This window comes from Catharus ustulatus, chromosome 3 (assembly GCF_009819885.2).
Source record: "Catharus ustulatus isolate bCatUst1 chromosome 3, bCatUst1.pri.v2, whole genome shotgun sequence".
Lineage (NCBI taxonomy): Eukaryota > Metazoa > Chordata > Aves > Passeriformes > Turdidae > Catharus > Catharus ustulatus.
The window spans coordinates 26,054,622-26,076,846 of record NC_046223.1 but is presented as its reverse complement, the minus strand read 5'-3'; positions in this window follow the sequence as shown (position 1 = coordinate 26,076,846).

The window sequence follows — 22,225 nt, the reverse complement described above, 5'->3', positions numbered from 1 at the left end:
ACAGTTTAATAGCTAAAGCAAAAGCCCCATGTGCAAGTAAAACAAAATGAGGAATGAATTCACCACTTTCCCCTGGGCAGGCAGCTGTTCAGCCACCTCCAGGAAAGCATCAGGATGGTGGTTATTCTTCTTCCCCCAGCTCTATATGCTGGGCATGGTGGCTCATGGAATATCCCTTGGGTCGTTAGGGTCAGCTGTCCTGGCTGTGTCCCCTCCCAACCTCCTTGTTCATGGGGTGAGGAGCAGAAAAGGCCTGGGCGCTGTGAGTAATGGAAACATCCCTGTGTTATCAACACTGTCTTTGGCACAAATCCAAAACACAGCTCCTTGCTGGCCACTGTGAACAAAACTAACTCTACCCCAGTCAAACCCAGCAGATATACATTTAAATTACCATAAATATCCACCCATTATGACATGTCTTCAGCTCCTCAGACTAATCTGAGGACCTTGGTTTTCAAGTGATCAAATTCCTAGGATTTTTTCACACACAATTACCCCCAAACTAAAATTTAATTTAAAAAACCTGTATTGAACTGTGTATTTTTTCATTTCTGTTAATTAAAGTATGATCTCATTTTTTACTCTGCCTCTTTCATACTCTTAATAAACTCATGCCCTGTGGCGCCAGTGACTTTTACAAATCAACTTCTCAACTATCCATCAATCTTTACACAGAGCATTAATGTTTTATTGTTCTTGTTCTGCTAGTAATGATTTTTCACTTCCTCTGCTGATTTTTTTTATCAAAAGTAATTTAGACTACTCTTCATCAAGATGAGCCTTTGCCAGTTCTTACATACATCATATGTGTGCATTCTGCCACTTGGCCAATTCAGAAATTTGACTTATATGCTTTGCTGGTTTTAAATCAAATTATATTAGGTAATAAATTTAAAAGGTCCTGTAGGAATTTCCTTAACCATTTATATATGATGAAAAATATTATTTAAGTCTCCTAAAATTCTGGTAAGTTTTCTGTAAAATGTTTTTGTGGCTTAATTTTTTTATGTACAACTTCATGAGAGAATCCTTTAAAATATCTTATAATGATATGGTCTGAAGTATTTAAAGACAAAACAAACAGGTTTCTTAGTGCATCCATATTTCACGATAAACAGTCACTTTGGAAATTACTAAGCTGATTATGAATAATTTAAAAGCTCTTCAGAATCAATATGGATCAACACAAACACTTATCTGTCTTCTCATTTATTTTCTATTCTACAAGAAGTTCTGAAGTTCTCCAAGACCTCACTTATCACATGTGATCACCTTTGCCAAACATTTACCAAATAACTAGTGTAGGCATCACTTTCAATTCCTTGCTGTGTAATAGAGGTGAGACTATTTCCTTTCCAACACATTAGTTTGTGGCTGATAAGATCCTTGGAAAGCTTTTACTAAAAGAATAATACTTATTAGATATTTCCAGCAGTAATTTATAACTATTTGCTAAATGCTCTGAGAGTATTTATTTTTTTTGCATTACAGCAACCAAAATGTCAGCTGGTTACACCCATCTGTGAATCTGAATGTGCTTTATAACATTTTTAATGCTTAAACATCCAAGCAGGATTTGTTAACTTTTCTAAACTTAGTATTTAAATTTTAATATAGTTGAAATATTTTGTATCTTGGAAATTTTTCAGAGCTGAAAGCAAGAAATTATCACATCCCATGGCAGAGACATTGTAAAAATGCCTTTTTCTGTCCATCTCCCTGCTGTTTGAGAAATAGGCTGATGAGATCACAGTTAGTGCTTCTTCCTTCAGACCCACTTGCCAAAAAGCTTCAGTCTACAGAAGAGAGAGAGTTTCTTCTGGCAGTGTGTAATCCTTGAATTTTGAACAAGCTTGACATTTATACTATATAATTAGGAGTAGCAGCTACGTTGCTATGCTGCTTTTCCCATATGCTCCCAAAATCCAGCATCAGAGACAGAAAGTTCATGACACCATGGTATAATCAATAACCCACCTTCACTAAAATATAATATTCCCTTCTCCTTTGTGTTAGTTACCCATTTTTATTGCAGGGAGCGTCGCCAGATGGAGCAATGGATGAGCTGGAGTGCAGAGGTGTGTGGGAGGGGAGCTGATGCAGGGGTGAGGTATCAGCTCACAGGGTGCAGCACGAGGACACAGATTAGGCACATGACCAAGAACTGTCTTTGAAAAAGAAAAAGCAAAAATGTTTTTTAAAACCAAAAGAAAGCTAGCCTACACTGCAGCTCTTTTTGGCTGTGCACTCTCTGAACCACATTCCTCTTACAGTGTTTTACTCAACAGGAATGGAAAGCAAAGCTGCAGCTTTGACCTACAGAGAGCAAAGACATACAGATCTATACACTGCCTCTAGCAGCAGCTGAAATCATACCAGCATCAACCAGAAATGAGAAGCAAAGGAAATACAGGCCCCATATCATTAAAAATCACCCTAAACAAACATTTGAAAGAATCTGCATGAAACCACACAACTTATCCACTTGCTTACTCTGTTGTATATCAGAATTTCTGTCTTTCTTTTATTTCAAGACTCTGCGCAGATTTATTATGAGGGTGGTTATACAAAATTCTAATATTCAAATCTCCAGTATTGTATCCAAACATTCTAAACCATATGACAGATGACACCACCCCTGGGAAAGGAGGTTCTTTTGAACAAGAGACCAGAAAAGCCTGTTTCCTTTCCTACCTTCGGCACAGACATCCTGTGACCAGCTGAAGCTCCCCCAGTCTTGTCAGCTCTCACATTTACTCTGTGAAGGCAATATTGGATATCTATTAAGCAAAATCTTTGTGGGGCGTAAATCCTGGGAGAAGAGTTAGGAATGCAAATTAGCTTGTTCAAAAAGAATCTCAGTTATTCTTTAAAAAAGAATAAATTAAGTCCATGGTCAGTTCTGTTAAAAAAAACTGCTGCTGTTGAAGTGTTACACCAAGGTCACAATTCAGATAACCTCAGCTTTCAAATACTCCCTGAACACAAAAAACATCATTCAGGCATAACCTTGATGTGCAGAAAATGGATTTCTCATGAGTCCTTCTGTCTGCATACAATCCACTAAGTAAAAACATGATAAAAAAAGTCATGTTTTACCAGAAAATAGAGAGTTCAGGGTATATTTGTAAAATTCAGATTATTTCACTCACTTTTATCACTACAATAATATTTTTTTTATTTTATAGCACTGAAGAAGCTCAGCTCCTTTAGAGTGGCATTAACTGGAATTTGGTTTGGAGGACCTAAGAGTCTTTCACATATTCAGGACTTGAAGTGAAAAAGAAAAAAAAAAAGTAATTTAAAAGCCGAGATAGAAGGATTTTATTAACATCAGCTGGCCTTTTCCATGGCATACAAGGAAAGAGAGTAGGGCTATGTTAAAGGCAAAATAATTAATCTAGCTTCCTTTAATATTCTCAAAGCACTAACAGGGTCTTCAATGATATTAAATGTTAGGGGAAATATATCTTTTAGAGCCTGCCTGTGCATAGAAAAATTGCTTTATTCACATCTCTGAGTATTGGTGCAATCACAGCACTATTGTAGACTAATTACAAGATGAGAAGCAAATTGAATTATACCAATGCAATTTCATTCAAATAATGTTTCACCAGGAATAACTGAGTTGGAGGAGAAGATTAAAAAATCATACCCAGGGAAACCTTTTGTGCCAAGAGAAAAACTGTGTGCAGACCAAACCTTCAGTACATGTGGGGACCTATAAAGTCTCGTTGGTATTTATTTCACTTTTTTTTCTTTTATAAAAATTAATGGAAGTAAGCACACATGAATGAAGACCTTGGTCCTCAAAGTCACCCTCACCTTTGAGAAAGCCATCTTCAGGTCTCACTGCTATATGAAGATACTATTAAAGAAGAATAATTATTTTCATTAAATCACATTATTTCATATGCTGTCAGTATCAGGACTGCTACAAGACTGTGCCTGCCTACCATCTCTCAGTATTTGGCAGCTTCAGTGCTGAAGCACATCCTTTGAGTCTGCTGATATCCCCAGGGACAGGGCAGCACAGCTAAATGCACAAATAAACTCTTAGGGACACTGAAATAGTGGCACTGAGCTTTCTGAGACTGGTGTAGGGGTGACTAAAAAGTGTCTGGTATCTGATAAGTAGTGGGAATGCAGACTCAGGAACACCCTGAGTTTGCTGCAATATACAGGGCCAGGAAGCTCACACACAGATCCAGACCTTCAGAGATACTCTGGGAGCCTTTGTGCCGAGAAAGAAAGAAATGTAGGGTTCAGCAGGGTGCAAACCCCAGTGGCCAAATGCTGGCAAAGGTCTTGAGCCCTAGGGACCACTCTGTTTTCTGAGAATTCCACATACCTGCCCATCCCTCACCTTTGTTTCTCCCTGCCCCCAAAAAGGGGGGAAAGGGAATATAACAATTTGTCTAGTGGCTATTGTGTGATACTCTGGTAGGAAGGAGCACTTAAAAAGAAAACACCTGTCAAATCTCTTACACTGATTAGTGCTCAGAGTCTCACAGGGCAGAAGAAAAAAAGGTTTGAGAAGTTGGCATTGGCCAACATCTAATCTATAAAGGGGAGCTGGAAAAATCGATGGATTTATGGGTGGAATGAATAGCAGGAAAGAGAAAATAGACTACAACAAGTAATCAGTGAGGCAGCAGTTAGAAAAGCACATTGCACTACTCTCACCACAATGGTCTGAGGAGGGGCTGACCACAGAAGTGCTGGAATGATCAGAAGGGGGTACAGTCCCTCCACAAACAAGGTAAATGAGAAAGAAAACACACAATTATTTCTCTCCTGAGCACCTGTAGAAAACAAAGTAAAACAGCGCAGCAGGGAAAACATAAAAAAGCTGCAGAATTGCCTCTGAAAGCTGTGATGATCTCAGACTGTGCCTAGCCTCAGAGAGCACCTGCTGTGTAAATTGCTTGGGCTTTTATTAAAACTTCAATTAAAGTAAACAGTTGTACTAATGGAACAAAAACTGAAAAATGGTTCTATACAGCCAAGGCACAGTCCAATAATCATGTTTCCTTTCTCAAGCAAAAGCCTAACGAAAACAACAGTCTGCTTGGAAAGGAAGGGCTGAGGGTGTAGCAAAGCCAAACAGGACATGCAGGCGGTCAGTCTCTGCATTTGGGGCAGGCTCCAAACCCATGTACAGAACTAAACCCCACATGTGACCAAAAAGCCACTCTCACTCTGAGGCAATTTGCTGTTGAAATGCTGCTGAACACAGTTGGGTGTCCTTGCTCTCGTGGCATCTCACTGCCACAAGAATTCGGTGTGTTTTGGCACCAGGTACAGGTGTCTCAAACTGCAGCAAAGACCCAACCTCTTCTGGCAGGGGCTAAACAGAAGAGGCAGGCAGTGCCTCTCTGCATCCATTCCCATTCCTGAATTTCTGTCCTTCTCCAGAAATACTCAGCTGAGATAGATCTTCCTGCAATAAGCTCTTCCTTTGTGGTCTCCTGCAAATAGAGTTCTGAAATAGGAGGTCAGAGGAAGCGTAAATGTCACAGAGGAACCTATGTCAAGGGCTAAAGAACTTGGGATGAAAAGCTCTCCAATCCCTAAAAACATAAGTTGCTCTTTGCCTTCATCACAAAATACAAGCAAACAAATAATGTGAGACCTAACCTAACTTTACTCATGAGCACAGGAGGACAAAACCCAGATAACCAATTACACAAATCAGGTATCTGCCATATTGTGTTGTCCAGCAGTAGAAGGTGATCAAAAGTAAATTCTGTGACAATTTCAAGCAATCCATAACACGTTTTGGGGGTTTTGTTAGGGTTTCCTTTTTCCAAAAATACAAACATTAGCTGTTGGTTGCAAAGCCTAGTTATTGAAAAAAAAACCAACTAAACAACTTTATCTTTCAAATTCATCATCTAAACAAATTAATTCAAGAAAGGAAAGTAATTAAAATGCAAAATTAAAACAGAGACAATATTCTTTGTGTTCACAGCCCCCAGTGTGGTTTGGAGTTAAGTTCACATGGGCTTATGCTGGCATGATCAAAGGAAAAAAAATATAATTAAAAGTGTGTATCAAATCATAAAGCTCACACAACTGGGAACAGCACTACTCAATTAAATACTCAAATAAAATATTCAATAGAAAACATGATCAGAAATCAGCCATAAAAGTTCAAGACATAAGTGTAATTTTTACATCTCACTATGGCATCTGCCCCAATTCATTAGGATTCATTAGGTCCTTTAATTAAGAAAAAATAAAAAAGAAAAAGTCAACAACCAAAAAAAAAAAAAACCCAAAACCAACCCCAGTTTCAATATCTTTCATAACCACATAAATCAAATTGGATCTTAAACCCATTTTGTTGATTTAGAGGCCAAGCAGGTTCATGAAGCTGTCTGTCCAGTATCTCCACTAGCAAACCTGCAGACAGTTTTTGGAGAAAATCAGGAAGAATTTCATGGTGCTTGGCACTGGCAGCCCTTCCAGAGCCCAGGAAGGCAGGACAGCATCCTTAGGGCCTGAGAGAAGCAGCCTTGCTGCAGACCAGGAGTGGTGCTTCTTGCTTCAGAGGGTTCTCAGCACAGGAAAGAAAAGATTGTTTCTCTGTCTTCCCCCACAGCCAGGCACATACTAAGAAGAAGAAAAAAAAAAACCAGCCTAAGCAAGAGCCCAAACAACTAGATTATCATGTGCTTCCTATTATATTTATATTTTTGTTATTTATTCTGTGGTGTTTTTATTTAAAAAAAGAAAAAAAAATGTCTTTATTTGCAAGTTTGCAATGCAAGTGATAAATCTTAAACCTTCAGAGAAGCCACTTGGGTCAGTGTCACCCCATCTCTCACAACCAAACACATTTCAATTAAGAAGATGATTTGACATTCAAGAACTTTCACTGGGATTTATGTGCACAAAATTAATCTTATTGAAGGTGGCATGTGGGCCAATATGTAACTTCCTGTGTTAATTAGGGTCATTCTTTTACAAAATTAGCCAGTTTTTACATGACTTAACACTTGCTCTTCCCAGCACTCCAGGATAATATATTTCTTCACCACTCCTTCTAAGTCAGCAATGCTGGAAGAAGAAAAAAGAATATTAAGAATATCTGAGGGCTACAATGCTACTAAATACTCTGAGTCCTATCCCATAAATGTGTTTCAATATTTCAAAAACACACATATGCACGCTTCTGCAATGACTGACCAAAACCATTAAGGATGAAATTTTGTGTACAAACCTTTCCCAAGATAAACTTTAAATGGTTGAGCAGCAAATATAAACACCAGCTAAGCCTAATTCTGAAGTTTTTGTTCCATTTTTACACCCAAGATCTTGGCTTGTCAATCACAAGTTTCAATTGGACTGTAAATGTGCTTAATCTAGCCTGATTATATCCAAAGAGAGCTGTGAGTAAATTGAAAAAGGTTTTTTTTTACATGTTTCAGAAATCTTGTACAAGCTGTAACTTCCCCGCATGCATGGAATTTATAAAGTGCTATGGTAATTATTGCTGTACCTAAAATATAATGAGACAAGAACAGTTCAAAGAAAGTCAGAACTGATGCAGGTGAAACCATCCTCTTAAACTTGATAAACCTTTACAAGATGATCTGAATCTGGATGATGAGCAAACAACTTCTGCAATAGTTCTGAAATGTGCTGTGAAAGGCAAATGCTGCTGTATTTTGGACATGGATTATGCTAAGAAACCATCCAGTCTAATCCTTCTGTTGCTGTTATGCCAAATATACTGCTTTTAGCTCAAAATTACTGCATTTCCTTTTGCTGAATCTCAAAAGCTGAAGAATTAAATCCCTACAGAAACATTGAGCTCCAACTAGCTTAAGGGCACAGCATGGGCCATGCACACACAACATTGCACAACAAAGATCAGGCACTCCCCATGGTGAAGAAGCCCAGGAACCTCTGACCCTTGCCTTTCACAGCTGTCAAACAACAAAACTGACAGGTTTGGAGGTTCTAAACCTGCAGAACCGTAGAAAAGTTTTGTAAAGGTGAAATCATTTTCTTACTCCCTTTTTCAAAACAGAGGTCTTAATTCACATTATATGACAAAAATCAACGTGTCAATTTTTTTTTTTTTTCCTATTTCAAAGTCGTTTGTTTCTATTCAGGAATTTCTTCTGGTTTTCCAACAGCTGTGATATATAATCATAAAAAACAGAGTTCTTCACAGATTAAATTAAGAGAAATATGATGATAAATATTTTGAAATGGAAGAATGCTTTTTCTTATTTTGTTTAAAATGGAGGAAAAGAGGATATTCCAGATGACAACATACCTGAAGTTAATGTTTAAGGACACGTTATTTTACAAGGGACATGCCTGTAATACTAATTTCTCCTGGATAGCTTCAGCTTCTAGACATAGCTAGACTTTCTATGGAAGTTCATGCCCCTGTCCTTACTTACATTGAACCACTTGGAGATAAAACCTACCTATAAAAACAGTCTCTGCTACATAATTGAAAAAAAAAAAAATTAACAGTTTAAAAAATATTCCCAAGGAAACAAATATTTAAATGGCAAAAAATAGATTTAATCAGCGAAAAATTTAAATATATGTTGCAACACCAAATATTTTGTGTCAAGGAATAGCATGGTATACCTGGTTGCAGCTGTTGGTGCCACTTGAAGAAAGAACTGAACAGAAACCTGTGGGTTTTAGTGTGTTCCAAAGCAAACCATATGCCTAAATGCTTTGCCAAATGGCTCTCCAAGGACTGCCCTGGACTTACTGACAACAAACACTGAGCTACAGGTGTAGTACCTCAAAGAAAGGGAAACACTTGTTGGTGTTTGGCCAGTTCTCACTGGAAGAGGCTGAATGAAAATAAAAACAAGATTTATTGTTTTATTGCACCTGTGGTTTTTCTGGAGACCTAAAAACAGTACAACCATTCTATGGCAATGCTTTATTGAACTAATTAATCATTAGTCACTTCTCTTAACAGTTTGAAGAGGTCTGTCATACTCACTGTGACTCATAATTGGCATATAAACATATCACATCTTGAAACTTCACTGCACTTCCTCTACAGCTCACTTCACAGGCTCTTGGCTAGAAAACAACTGAATTTACCAATAGATTGGGACCAACAGCAAGGGGGATGATGATGAATCCAGGAAAAATGGCAGCAACAATTGAATAAACAAGTGGACTTTATGGAGTTTTGATAATTCTTGACCTTGTTTTTGGCAGTGGGATTGCTTCGGACATCTCTTGTGCTTTTATAGGAGCAGCTACAGATCAAGCACCACACACTTATTGAGCAGAATTATTGCTGATTCCTTAGTGATGATTAGTCTGTCATTTCATGTGTAGTACAACCAGGAAAGAGAACTTTGGATTTCCAAAGAACTTCTCTGTAGTTTTTATTCGTTCCCATTGCCTCTGAACAGAACTGGGAGTATCCTATTTCCTGCTGTCCTCACTTTAGATTGGTTATTTATAGAAGTTCATCTGCACCAGCAGTTGAATAAAATATCACTACTCAGAACCTCTGTGTCATTGCCATGAAAGCTTTTCATCATAATAAACCTTATAATAAATAATAAATAATAAATTGCATACCTGACCAGTAAGATGATGTATGGCATAAAACTTTGAGTTTGCTTTCTTTTTTTAAGATGTTTTCTTCAGTATTTTCTGAAGTATTTTCTGTATCACCTTCAAACTGAAGCAGCTGGCTGAAAGGAACAGAATCCAGAATTCTTTGTTCATTGTTACATACTTTGCCTGCTTATTTCCTGTTCTTCTTTTCCTTCTGATTGTTACTGGGAAAAGCATTGCAAAAATTTGGTATTGTAGTCACTTCTTCCATGCATCAATTGCCTTTACATACCTAAATAATGTGCCTGAACATTATACATTACCTTTAAAGGGTTCATATCTGGCACAAAAAAAGAGGGGAAAAATAAAGCTACACCTGTTTAGAGAGTCCCCTGTAAAAGACAAAAATGTGGGTTCAGCAAGAAATGTAGAACAAAGACTGCAGTCTCTCAAAGTATTGTTATGGCAGTAGAACCTTGCGTTTGCATCCCTCTGTTATTCCTGATTTTCATTTACTCCTTCGAAAAGGTGCTTTGGGGTTTTGGATACAATATGGCATCACGGATACGTGTGTCATTTGTGTACAATAAGGCATCATAGCCCAGCTGTTCAGAAGGAAACGAGGATGAGGGAATCCTTGGTTAGCCCTTATAGTCCTTTCCCAACAGACAAAAATTTGGGCAAGTCAAGTGGTTTCAGAATGTTAAACTGGCTCCACTTAATTTGATATGTGTTCAGCTAAAGCTTTGTTTGATTTTCTGTGACATCAAGGTTTCAGATGAAATCTGAGTTGCCCAGACGTGGAGCCTGGTCAGCACAAGCAGCACTGTAGTCACTAGAGAGAGCCAGCAGCACACCCAGAGCGTGGTACACAGCATTGACAAGTGGACCTTTCTCCTTAGACTGCTTCTCTCCACCTAATGATTGCAGAGGAGACCTAGCATGACTCAATTCCTGACACAGAGACCTCAGCTAAATTGCTGATGGTAGGTAAGGTGCACAGAAGTGTAAATGTCATTACCTCTGAAGTCCCAGTCTCAGCTTGCATTTAACAGGAGTGGGGAAATCTTTTTAGAAGAGCGAAGCACTAGACAAAAAATTAAAATATGGCCAGTGCACCACTGTAAGTACAGGAAGTCCATCCAATTGTCTCTGTCTCAAATACTATTCAATCTTTCTTTGACAAATCCAGATGCAGAAAACTAAATCTCTCTCAGGAAACCAATAGAAGTGTTGCAATTATCATCAATTAATTCAGAATTTCATTTAGGATACCAAATTATGAGATGAAAACTAAGGTATAATAAATACTTTCAATAAAGAGGCAGTGTTGGACAGGGCTTTAAGCAACCTGACCTGGTGGAAGGTGCCCCTGCCCATGACAGGGGGGTTGGAACAGGATGGTCTTTGAGATCCCTTCCAACTAAACCATTCTATGGTTCTGTGCTTGACAAACAAAATGAAAGGATTGCCCAAGCAGAGAACATGTATTAAAAGAGGCACTGAGGAATGAAGCAGAAGACAGAATGATAAAGCAAGAGCATATGTGAACAGATGAGCACTGGCAGCAAAAAGAAGAGTAGTGGTTTGAAGTCAAGGGATCACTCCAGACTGACATTCAAATACTAAGATCAGAAACTGCCTTCTTATTTTGCCTTGGTAACCAGAAAAGAAAAAAAAATAAAAATCAGGTTTACACAACTTGATTATCACAATCTAAAATCAAGTCAAGCTTCTTAATCCAAATATGCCATGCTTTGTATCCAGTGTAGAATGAACATTGCACAAATCACTTATTGAATAACAGCTTGTGAGAAGTCAGGTCTGAGTCCATTGCTTCCATTATTACCTTATCTCTAGAAAACAGCTACATAGCAAGTTTCTCTAAGGGAAGCATATATCACATTATGTGTTCTCATCTTTGAATTATGCAGAAAATAATGTGGGAGTACATTTTTATTGGTATCACTTGCAGATCCAGCTCGGGTTTCACAGGATTTTCCTAGAGCAGCATTTCAATTCCATTAGCATTGATTAACCTGGTATTAACTCAGTATTTACCTGGTATTAAATGAGAAGTCTCACATGCTTCATTTAAAGATCTGAATTTTTCCTATGGCTGAACTCTTCTTGACTTCTTAAACATTAGAAATCATGTCTGATCTCTTGCTTCAGTTACAGTCAACATTGCAAATTCAACAGAGCAGTGTCAAAATATATCAGTTATAAATTTGGCCAAGACTAAGAGTAATTTAAAAGTCCTAAGCTGTCACAGAGCAGGCAATAATTGTGTGGCTGAAAGCACTACCACAAAAAATCCCACCAGCAATAGGAGAAAATAATTAACTTCATATCCTGGTTCAGAGGACAGGTGTCTGCTGAGAAAGGCAGGAGCTTCTCTTTGAAATGGAGAATGCAAAACCCCTCCCTCCAAACTATTATAATTTTGAAATCAAGGAGCTTTCAGGCAAAGATGTGGGAATTAGGAATAACAGTTCTTTACTAGGGAAATTAAAATAGAAATACAGTACTACAAAGAAACAAACTCCAAACCCTGACAAAGTCAGAGTACAACCTGACACCCCGTCAGGCAGGGTGTTGGTAGCAGTCCCATTCCATGGTGGCTGCATCCTCCTGCAGTGACAGATGTGATTCAGTTGGAGCAGTGCTCCTGTACAAGGTGCAGTTTCCCTCTAAAGGTCCAGTGGTGATGTGGAAAGGTCCAGTTTTCCTCTGGAATCCATTGGAAAAGGCTGCTTTGGTCCAAATCTCAGATTTTTATCTTGGTAGGAAATGTTGGGCTCCTCCTCCTGGCTGGAGCATCTTCCAATGGGATGCAGTAATTTTGTCAGTCATACAGTGGGACTCAATGGCCCATTAACCGAAGATATCTCCCACAGAGATAAAGGATCACCTGGTTTCAGCAGATGGTGATAGAATGCACACTTTTGGTCACATGCTCTATTGCAACCTAAGACACTTCACCTGCTTATTCTGGATCTAAATAAGTGCACTTAATGTCTGGGTGAGAAGAGCTTCACATTTCAAGGTGTTCTTCTTCAAACAGGCATGGAAAAATAATTTAACTCTTGTTCTTTTGGGGTTTTTTGTGTTGTTTTTTTGTTTTTTTGTTTGTTTGTTTGTTTTAATAAGGATTTCTGCCTTAAGGGGCTGCTACAAAATTAGTACCTTGATAGGCTTATAGGAAGTGGTAGCAGATCACCAGTAGTTGTTATGAGAGAGCCTTATTGTGGATATATTCAGAATTATCATACAGCTTCAATTTTAATTTAAGAATTCCAGAAGGAAATGTTATGCCATATTTGCTACAAAAGACTAATCTGGTCTTCTTTCAACTGAATAAAATCTGTGTTAGGCTGGTATCCTTACATTAGAGGCAGGCCCAATGCTTTAAAGGAAGAAGCTTTTTAAATATCATTATTAAAGCACATTAGGGGCTTTATGGTGAATTTCATTCCCTGCCCATGTTCAGAGCCACACCTGAGCTCCTTAAACCCTTCATTTTTGTGTGGAATGAGCCCTTTCCTTTCTCTAAAAACCTAAAGTGCAACAGCACTTCAATATGAAATTTTTTCTTGTGGTATTTTTGGTAGCCAGGCACTGAACAGAGAATTGAGCACTGTTTTCATTTGCTGTTATTTTCTGTACTACCCAGATGCATGGAGTTAACCAAAGTACAACTGATGACATGGAATCCTCTGTTATTTCAAGTGTTTCAAACTGTTAAGAGGGACCAGTACTTGCAGCAAAGGTAAACTCTATAGAGGAACAGTCTCAGCATCTGAGATGATAGATTTAGAGCCAAATAACACTTTCCAGCTCCTGAGCCTGACTGCACATGAGCCAGTGGCAACTGGTCTCTGTCACCCTGAGATTCAGATGTGTATTTGTGTTCCAGGGAAAGGGGACACCAGGCAATGCGACACTGCTAAGCTCAACTTATTGAGGGGACCAAGCAAGGGGTGAGCTTTGGCTGAAAAAGTTCTTCACTCAAGCACACACAAACCAAGACTCACCCCAGTTACCACCTAAACAGGATGGCTCAGTCTTGCCTGGAGGCAGCACAGCACCCCACTGCATCCAGACCCAGGGTCAGGCTCTGTTTGGTGGCTCAGAAACAACAGTTTCACTCTGTGTCCTCCTCCTTTTAATCCATCCCTCATCCAGTGTGGATGTCTGCACAGCAGTGCTTCCCTTGATCTCACCTGGGGGTTTTATAGCCACTATTTGGCACAGGCTGCCAGTCAGTATCCAGCAATAGTCCTGTCCATCTTCCCAGCAGTTTCAAATAATGCGCTTGTAAAACATGTTGATCCATGACCTGTGCCAAGACTCGATGCACTCTGTTCCTGTTTGCACTTTCTTGTCAGCAATTATTCACCATACTTACCTGAGAAACAGAGCATGGTCATGAAGGCACAGTGATAACCAGCTTTGCCCCTTTTCCCTCTTGATCTTCCCTTTTACAGACCCTCTTCTGCACTGCAGAATCCTTCATAGAAGCAAACCAGAAAATCTTAACAACGATGTTCCTGCAACATGCTCCAGACACAACTCAATTTGTCTTGTCCAGATACTCCTTAAACATCCAGACTCAGAATGTCTATGCAAACAATCAAAAAGCAGATGATCCACCTATTCATAAAGCAAGTTCCTGTGTGAGCCCCACCAGACAATGTCCCAAGAAAGTTTTCTAATTTGTCCCTGCTTTAAGTGGGGTTGGACCAGAGGTCCTTTCCATTTTATAAGGTCCTTTCTAAATTATTCTGACATTATCTCCCTTCTACGCTAGCTGTTTGCTGTTGGCTTTGCTGCTTATGTTCTTTCAATAATGAAACCCTGAAGCAGGCCCGAGGCAATTTGCATGTACCAAAAAGACAGACAAATCCACAGCTGGAACAGTCATCAGGAGAGTTTTCAACATCTCTTCAAAGTACAGGGTAGAAGCAAGCTTTTGGAAAATATGTTTTCAGGGCACCTATTCATTGTAATAATTGAAGGTGTCACTGATAATGAATTACTGTTCTTGCTACTGGCCTAACAACTCTTTTTATCTTTGGGGTCGCATTCAGCAACTGTAACATGTTGATTCAATGCTGCAAACATATTGAAAATAAATGCTGTGTTGATGTAATGCAAAATCAATCTATTCATCATCCTGACACCCAACAAATAAGTTTTCCTTTTTAATCTGGAATAATGGCTGTTCATGTGAGCAGTTCTCTGATCTCCTGTTCATCAGAGGAAAAGTAGTTTCACAGAGATTTCTGCCAAAAGCTGGTGCAGCAGATTGAGGAAACTTTCTTTAAACCCAGCACCTAGAACTTGGCATAGGCTGTCCTTAGCTTCTGATAAACCAGTCCTTCAAAATTTTTCGGTCTCAGTCTTTGCCAGCAAGTGTGCCAGCCACACCACCCTGCACCTGGGTGCAAGGAGGGTTGAACTGGACGATCTTCAGTGTCCTTTCCAACCCAAATCACTCTGTGAATCTCTGGAGTGTTTGTTTCTCCGCTCCAGTTCCCTATCTCTCGCCAGTTTCCTGGGTCTGACATTCCTGACTATGCCCCATCCTTCACTCTGCAGCTGAATAAATGCCCCTTAGGTAAAGCACTCCAGCCGTGCAGGGAGGTCAGGCAGAAGCAATCAGAGGGATCAGACAGTGATTAGTGTGCTGAGCATACAGCCAAGCAGAGCATGGTGGACAGACACCCTGAGGCTGCCCAAGGCCCCTCAACAGCACCGTGTCCTGCTCCAGCCACGCTGGGAGAGGCGCAGCAGCACGAGCTGTCCCCTCCTGAGAAAACCAGGCTATTTCATCTACAAGCTGGGGGGTCAATCAGTCTTGGATGAGATCAAGACCTACAGGCCTCCCCTGAGCGCCTTGCAGATAAATTCCAAGTGGGAGAACAGCCAGAGCTAAGGGATGATGTGAGCACATAACAGTTGCCTCCCAAGCTTCCACTCTGCCATGAGGTCAATGGTTTGCAGTGTCTTGTCCCCCTGGGACCTTAGCAGACCAGAAGGGAGCTGAGGGAGCCAGAGGCAACATTATGCCAGATCAGGACAGTCCCATGCTCTCCAGAGCCAGCACTGGCAGTGACATGACCCTAATGCCACCAGGAGTGCAAGGGGACACACATGGGGTCCCCGCTCTGTAGCAGAGCTTGCTGATGCCAGTGAGGTGGCCAGACAGGAGCGTGGGTGGGTGGCAGTGACAGCAGTGATCATCATTTCCGTGGCAGAGCACAAGACAAAGGATGGCAGGCAGACCCTGCACACCACTGCCAGTGCTGCACAGGGAAACGGGGCACAGTGACACTGTGCCTGCACACGGGAACAGACACACTCAGGCACACAGGGAAACACCCAAACACACTCAGACATACTCAGGCACACTCATACACTGAGGTACACCCGGATACACTCAGGCACACCTGGACACTCTCTGACACACTCAGACACATTCCGGCACTCTCAAGCCCCCTAGGAATGCTCCAAGGCTCTCGGACACACTCAGAAACACTCAGGCACACTCAGGCACACCTGGACATACTCAGACACCTCCAGCACACTCGGATGCACTCAGGCACGCTCCAACACTCTCGGACACAGTCATGCACACTCTGATACACTCACACACACTCAGGAACCCTCAGGAACCCTCAGAGATACAGTAATTTCACTATTATAAGGCGCACATCTGGGTGTCAGCAACTGTCTTGGGTTATAATACAGAGTGTGATAAAAGGTATCCATTCTATCACCATCTGTTGAGGGTGGGGGCAGTGATCCTTATCTCAATGGCAGATATTCTGCTAATGGGCCATCCATTGAAACCAGGTTGGGCATTGTTCTTTATCTTTTCACAACCCATCCTTCCTCCAGCCAGTCATTTTCTGCTAATGGCCCGTTGAGTCCCACTGTGTGACTGATAAAATTACTGCATCCCATTGGAAGTTGCTCCAGACAGGGGGAAGAGCCCAACATTTCTTACCAAGACAAAAACAGAGGTTTTGGGACACTAAGGGAGCCCCTTTCTCCACTGGACTCCAGAGGAAAACCGGATTTCTCCACATCACCACTGGACCTCCAGAGGGAAACTGCACCTTCTGCAGGAGCACTGCTCCAACTGAGCCACATCTGTCACTGCAGGAGGATGCAGCCACCATTTAATGGGACTGCTACCAACACCCTGCCTGACGGGTGTCAGGTTGTACTCTGACTTTGTCAGGGTTTGGAGTTTGTTTCTTTGTAGTACTGTATTTCTATTTTAATTTCCCTAGTAAAGAACTGTTATTCCTAATTCCCATATCTTTGCCTGAAAGCCCCTTGATTTCAAAATTATAATAATTTGGAGGGAGGGGGTTTGCATTCTCCATTTCAAAGAGAAGCTCCTGCCTTTCTCAGCAGACACCTGTCCTCCAAACTAAAACAGCAACTTTTCATTCTTTGTCCATATATAAGCCACACCTGATTATAAGCCACACTTTGGGTTCGGACCAAAATTTTAGTCAAAATGGTGCGGCTTATAATACGTGAAATGGTGTCTAAGTACACCCTCAAACTCATTCAGGCACACTCAGACACACTCAGGCCCACTCAAGCAGACTCACACACACTCAGACAAACTCAGACACACTGAGGGATACTCAGGCACAATCGGACACGTTCAGGGACACCCGGACACACTCAGGCACACTTGGACACACTCATGCATACTCGGACACAATCAGACACCCTCACACTCGCTCAGGCACAGTCAGGAGGCCCTCTATGCCTGCACACCACTGACAGTGCTGCACATGGGAACCAGGCACAGTGACCCTGTTTGCCTGCACACCACTGACAGTTCTGCACACAAGAAAAGGGCACGATGACCCTGTGTGTCAGCAGTTCTGCTGGCCAAGAGCATGTCCCCTCCCTATCCCCTCCCTGTCCCCTGTTTGCCACTGTGCTCTCTGCAGACAGGGGCCCAGCTCTGGGTGCTCCTGGATGGGACAGACAGAGCTGTGCTCCCACCTCCAGCTGCCTATACACATATCCCTACAGTACCTCACCAGGGGGATGGACCCAGCCCTGCAGGCCAGCAGCCAAGGGGTCAAAGCACCTTGTTACTGCTTTTGTAGCAGGGTTTCACTTATTTGCAGCCGGAATTCCCCAGGAGCTACGGCTTTTACCAGTGGCTGTGCTGTAGAACCATGTCATTATAGATTGCAAGTTCCTTAAAGATCAGATAACAGATGGTCCTTATTGTTTTGCTTTAGGTTTTGGAGTTTTTTCTTTTCCACTGCTACATATTTTTCCAGCTTTCTCCTTCCATGTGCTATTGTAACAACCTTTACAGGGGAACATGAGGCATGAGTTACTTACAGTGTACAGCTCACACATTTCTTATTATTTACAGTTCTCATGAACTGTACCAGACAGTAAAAAACATTGTTTTCTCCAAGTACTAGCCAGGATAAAACCAGCACCACCTAAAAAGACCATCAAATCAGAGCTGAAAATCCTGCTGGGATAAGAAACCAGTGCCTAATGATTTCAACAGATTGTCTTTCATCTGACTGCTGCCTTCCTCATCAATACCAGTGAGATGTTACATTGATTGAAGCACTTAACAATTCTCCCTTCATACAAATGATCCATGTGCAGATTCTCTATTAACTAGTAAGTTGCTGCTTTTTTGAGATATGAAAAAAAAATACTTCTAGAAACATAAACCAAACCAGAGATTCCCTGCTAAGTACTTGCCATGTCATTTCACTAAGCCTTCACCATTTATGCTTATTGCAGCTGTGCAGCTAATTCACACACCTTACTCAGCTAACCCCAAACATTTTCCATGGGACATTCAGCTTGGTGAGCTAAATCACAGCACCTTTCCATTCCTCATTACCAGGTTTCCTTCACCTATGAAAGAAAGGACCAAGGAAAACGTCCAGCACACTCATCTGAACCTGAAATTCATGTTCACAACTCCATTTCAGTCACATCCTTTTTACCAGCATTAAATGTAATTTCCAAGTCCATTGGAACTGAAACAACCATAGGGTAGTTACCATTGGAAAAATAAATATTTGCCAGGAGTTGCCAATGCAACACTGTGAGAAGATTAACAGCACCAAAGATATTCTATTAGCTTCTAATTAGAAATGTGATTTAATGTTTTACCACCCTGTTTTGTTTCCTTTTTAAAACATCCATATGTTTGACATTCTGTTCATAGGAATATGAACAAAAATGAACAGAAATTAATTCTTGGTCCATGGCTTAGATACATAAGGGGATACAATTTTTTTGTTTGTTTGTTTCAAGTGTAAGGCATTTTTAAAGCTTCATTTGTCAAGTAAAAACCAGTCATGTACGTTCATAATATAACCTGCCACACAGCTTCATTTTTAGTAATGAATGCCAAGTATCTGACTAAAGAAACTGGTAGAAAAAAAGGAACTTTTGCCAGAAAAACTATATACATTTTTTAAAAGTGAAAAATTACTTCAGAACAAAATATTTCACTTCAGCAACATTGCCAAATGGGAGGCAAGAGGAAGTATCCTTCTAATATTTCTTATTACTAATCTCCCTTACAGATTTATCTTTCAGGTTGCTCCTTATGTCACTGTTGCAACATAATTTTTGCATCATGGAAAAGCCAGGTATATCATGAAATTCTCTGGTCAGAATATGTCAAAAGCAATTCAATGGAGCTTGAAATCTCTGTCTTATCATCCAAGAAAAGACAACCATGATTCCCATGATGCACTGTAGCATAACTTTTTAATTAAATGTCTTATTATCATTCTAATACTGGCCTATTCGACCATTTCTATTTTTGAAGGAAAATAATAAATCCAAGTGAGATACTTGTGAAGACAATTTTTTTCAAAATCTGATATTTTTTTCTACAAAATAGCATATTGACTATAAAAAAAACCCCTATAGTCCCCTTGGACTATTTGGAGCAAATTGAAGTAAATACAAATAGCTACACTGGTCAGGAAATTATTTACATATTTAACTTTGCCTTTGAGGTCCTCATCTATTTCTATGTCTCTTGTCATGGCTGGATTTCATGGCAGCATATTGCTCCAGCAGCACAGTGGCAGGGAAAAGCTGGGCTACAACTTCCTCTGACTGTGCATGATTTCAACATTTGAAATATAGAGCCAAGATAAAACAGGGAACTTTATTAAATGGAAGTTACAGTAATTTCACGAATACAAGCCGCAGCAAGAAGACTAAAATTTTGGTGGAAACCCGGAAATGCGGCCAATATTCCGGTGCGGCTAATCTATGGACAAAAATGTGATATCTGCCCTTACCTAGTATCATGCTGGTCCAGTCCCGAGCCAAAACAGTCTGAAATCCATGGTTTCCCGTTGTTCCGACGATGAACCAATCAGAGAACAGCTTATTGCCTGCCTGTGGATGGCGGCGTTACTGAGGGGCGGGGGTTGTTATCGGGGTGAGTTACCTCGGCAGTTCGATAAAAGTGTGTGATATTTCTCTGTACTTTTTAAAGTGTTTTCAGTCTTGTGCAGCTACGGGGCTGGCTGGGCTCGCAGGGAGAGGGCTGGGGGAGCCGCTCAGCCCGCAGGGAGAGGGGTAGAACGGCCACTCGGCTCACAGGGAGAGGGCTACAACGGCCGCTCCCCCCGCGGGGCTGTGAGGGCCAGAGCGGCGCTCATCCCGCAGGCCGCGAGGGCTACAACGGCTGCTCCCCCCGCGGGCTGCGAGGGCTACAACGGCCGCTCCCCCCGCCCGGCTGCGAGGGCTACAACGACCACTCTCCCCGCGGGCTGCGAGGGCTACAACGGCCGCTCCTCCCGCGGGGCTGCGAGGGCTACAACGACCGCTCCTGTGCCAGCACGGAGATGTGGCTCCGCTCGGCGCTCAGCTGCCTGCCCGCGTGGCTGAGCGGCTGTTTAAAGGCAATGCGGATCCATTGGGAATGCTCGCAAAATGACCACACTATTGTTCCTGTCTTTTTCGGCTTGTAAATAAAGGGTGTGTCTTTTTTCACTTGGAAACAATGTTTCCGAGGTCGGCAGTAAGCCAGTAAGCCCCGGCGATCCCGCGATTGTGTTACTAAATGACGACTTTGTGAAAGTTCGCTGCGAACTAAAGTGCGGCTAATATTCCGGGTGCGGCTTATCTATTAACAAAGGCAACAATGTTGCCAACACACCAGCAGTGCAGCTTATATTCCGTGCGGCTTGTATTCATGAATTTACTGTACCTTCTTGAGAAAGATCTTTTAGTCTCACACTTCTGCATGCAATTTCATTGATTTCTGTGGGATTAACTGCATACATCTGGTTTGCAAGAACCTCTGGCAGACAACCTATGAGTTAAAAAAAAAAACAAAATAACTGTATGAACTGCAGTTAGGCATTCAAAGCAAGTTATGTCTCTGCTTGCCATCTGCCATAATTATTGTTTCTTCTGAACATTCACTGAATTTGAAATGTGTTTGAACAACATTGCTCTTACTAGTTATAAAATGATCCTTGTAATGGGTTTACCAAATTGTTGATTCATAAGTCAGCCACAGAAATCAACATGTTCCATAAATAATACATTTTGCAGAGGATTAGGGAGAAAAAGTAACTAGAAAAAAAAAATGTTTTTTCTCGCTTCTTTTATGTGACTTCCCCACCTCATTTCTCTTAACTATATTGTCCATCATTGAGTCAAAACCATGGAATCCCTATGCAGGAAGCAAATAATCTGCACAGTGTCAATTCTTATATCTTGAGTACTCCAGTGAGTGAATTTTTGATGCCCAAGTTCCCAGAGTCCTGAGATTATATTAAAAATTTAACAAACTTTTTGAGATAAATGGAGGCAGTGGAGAGGCTGGAGAATAAGCCTCACACACTTTCCTTATGTTTCAGAGAACTGAATGCTTTTTGAAAAAGAATTAATGATTTTTACTGACTCTGGGGGGCTTTTTAGAAGTGTAAGTCCATTCTGACAATTTTTTTATTACAGGAGTTGGATTAGCAGTTCTTCACAAAAGAGCAGTCAGCTATTTAATAGGGTGCAGGGTGGGTCTCTAATGCAGTTCAGAGCCCAGATCTCATGGCATTATGTCCTGGAAAGGCACTTTTTCCATTCCAGACAAAGGAATGAAAATCTCTGCATTACAGAACATTCTGCTGAAGCAACAGCCCCTCCTTGACTGCTTTGTAATGGATTTTGGAGGGTGATTTGTCGTGGGCCAGGACGCAGGGCAGGCATAAAGTGCTGCCCACTTCCATTAGCAGCCCGCGGGGTCTGTGAGAACTACCTCGGGCAGGAACAGAACTCTTCAAGTGATGGAAAGTGCATCAGCTTTTTAAAAGCTTTAGGAAGCAGGAAGCCATGAGGGGCTACCTGAGTGATTGAAAACCCCACTGTAAATCCTGCCTACCTGCAGCACACCCAAACATCATCCCTCACCAGCTCTGGGGGGTTGCTGCAGCGCTGGGTGCCCTGCTTCTCCCTGGACAGGGTTAGAGCCAGGACCCACAGCAGCCATCCTGAGTGACCCACCTAAAAGGCATGTTCCTCCACAGCAGCTCCTCTGCAGGGTGCTCAGGGATCCCTGCTCTCACAGCTACCCCTGGTTGGAAGCCAGGACATGACAGAGTGC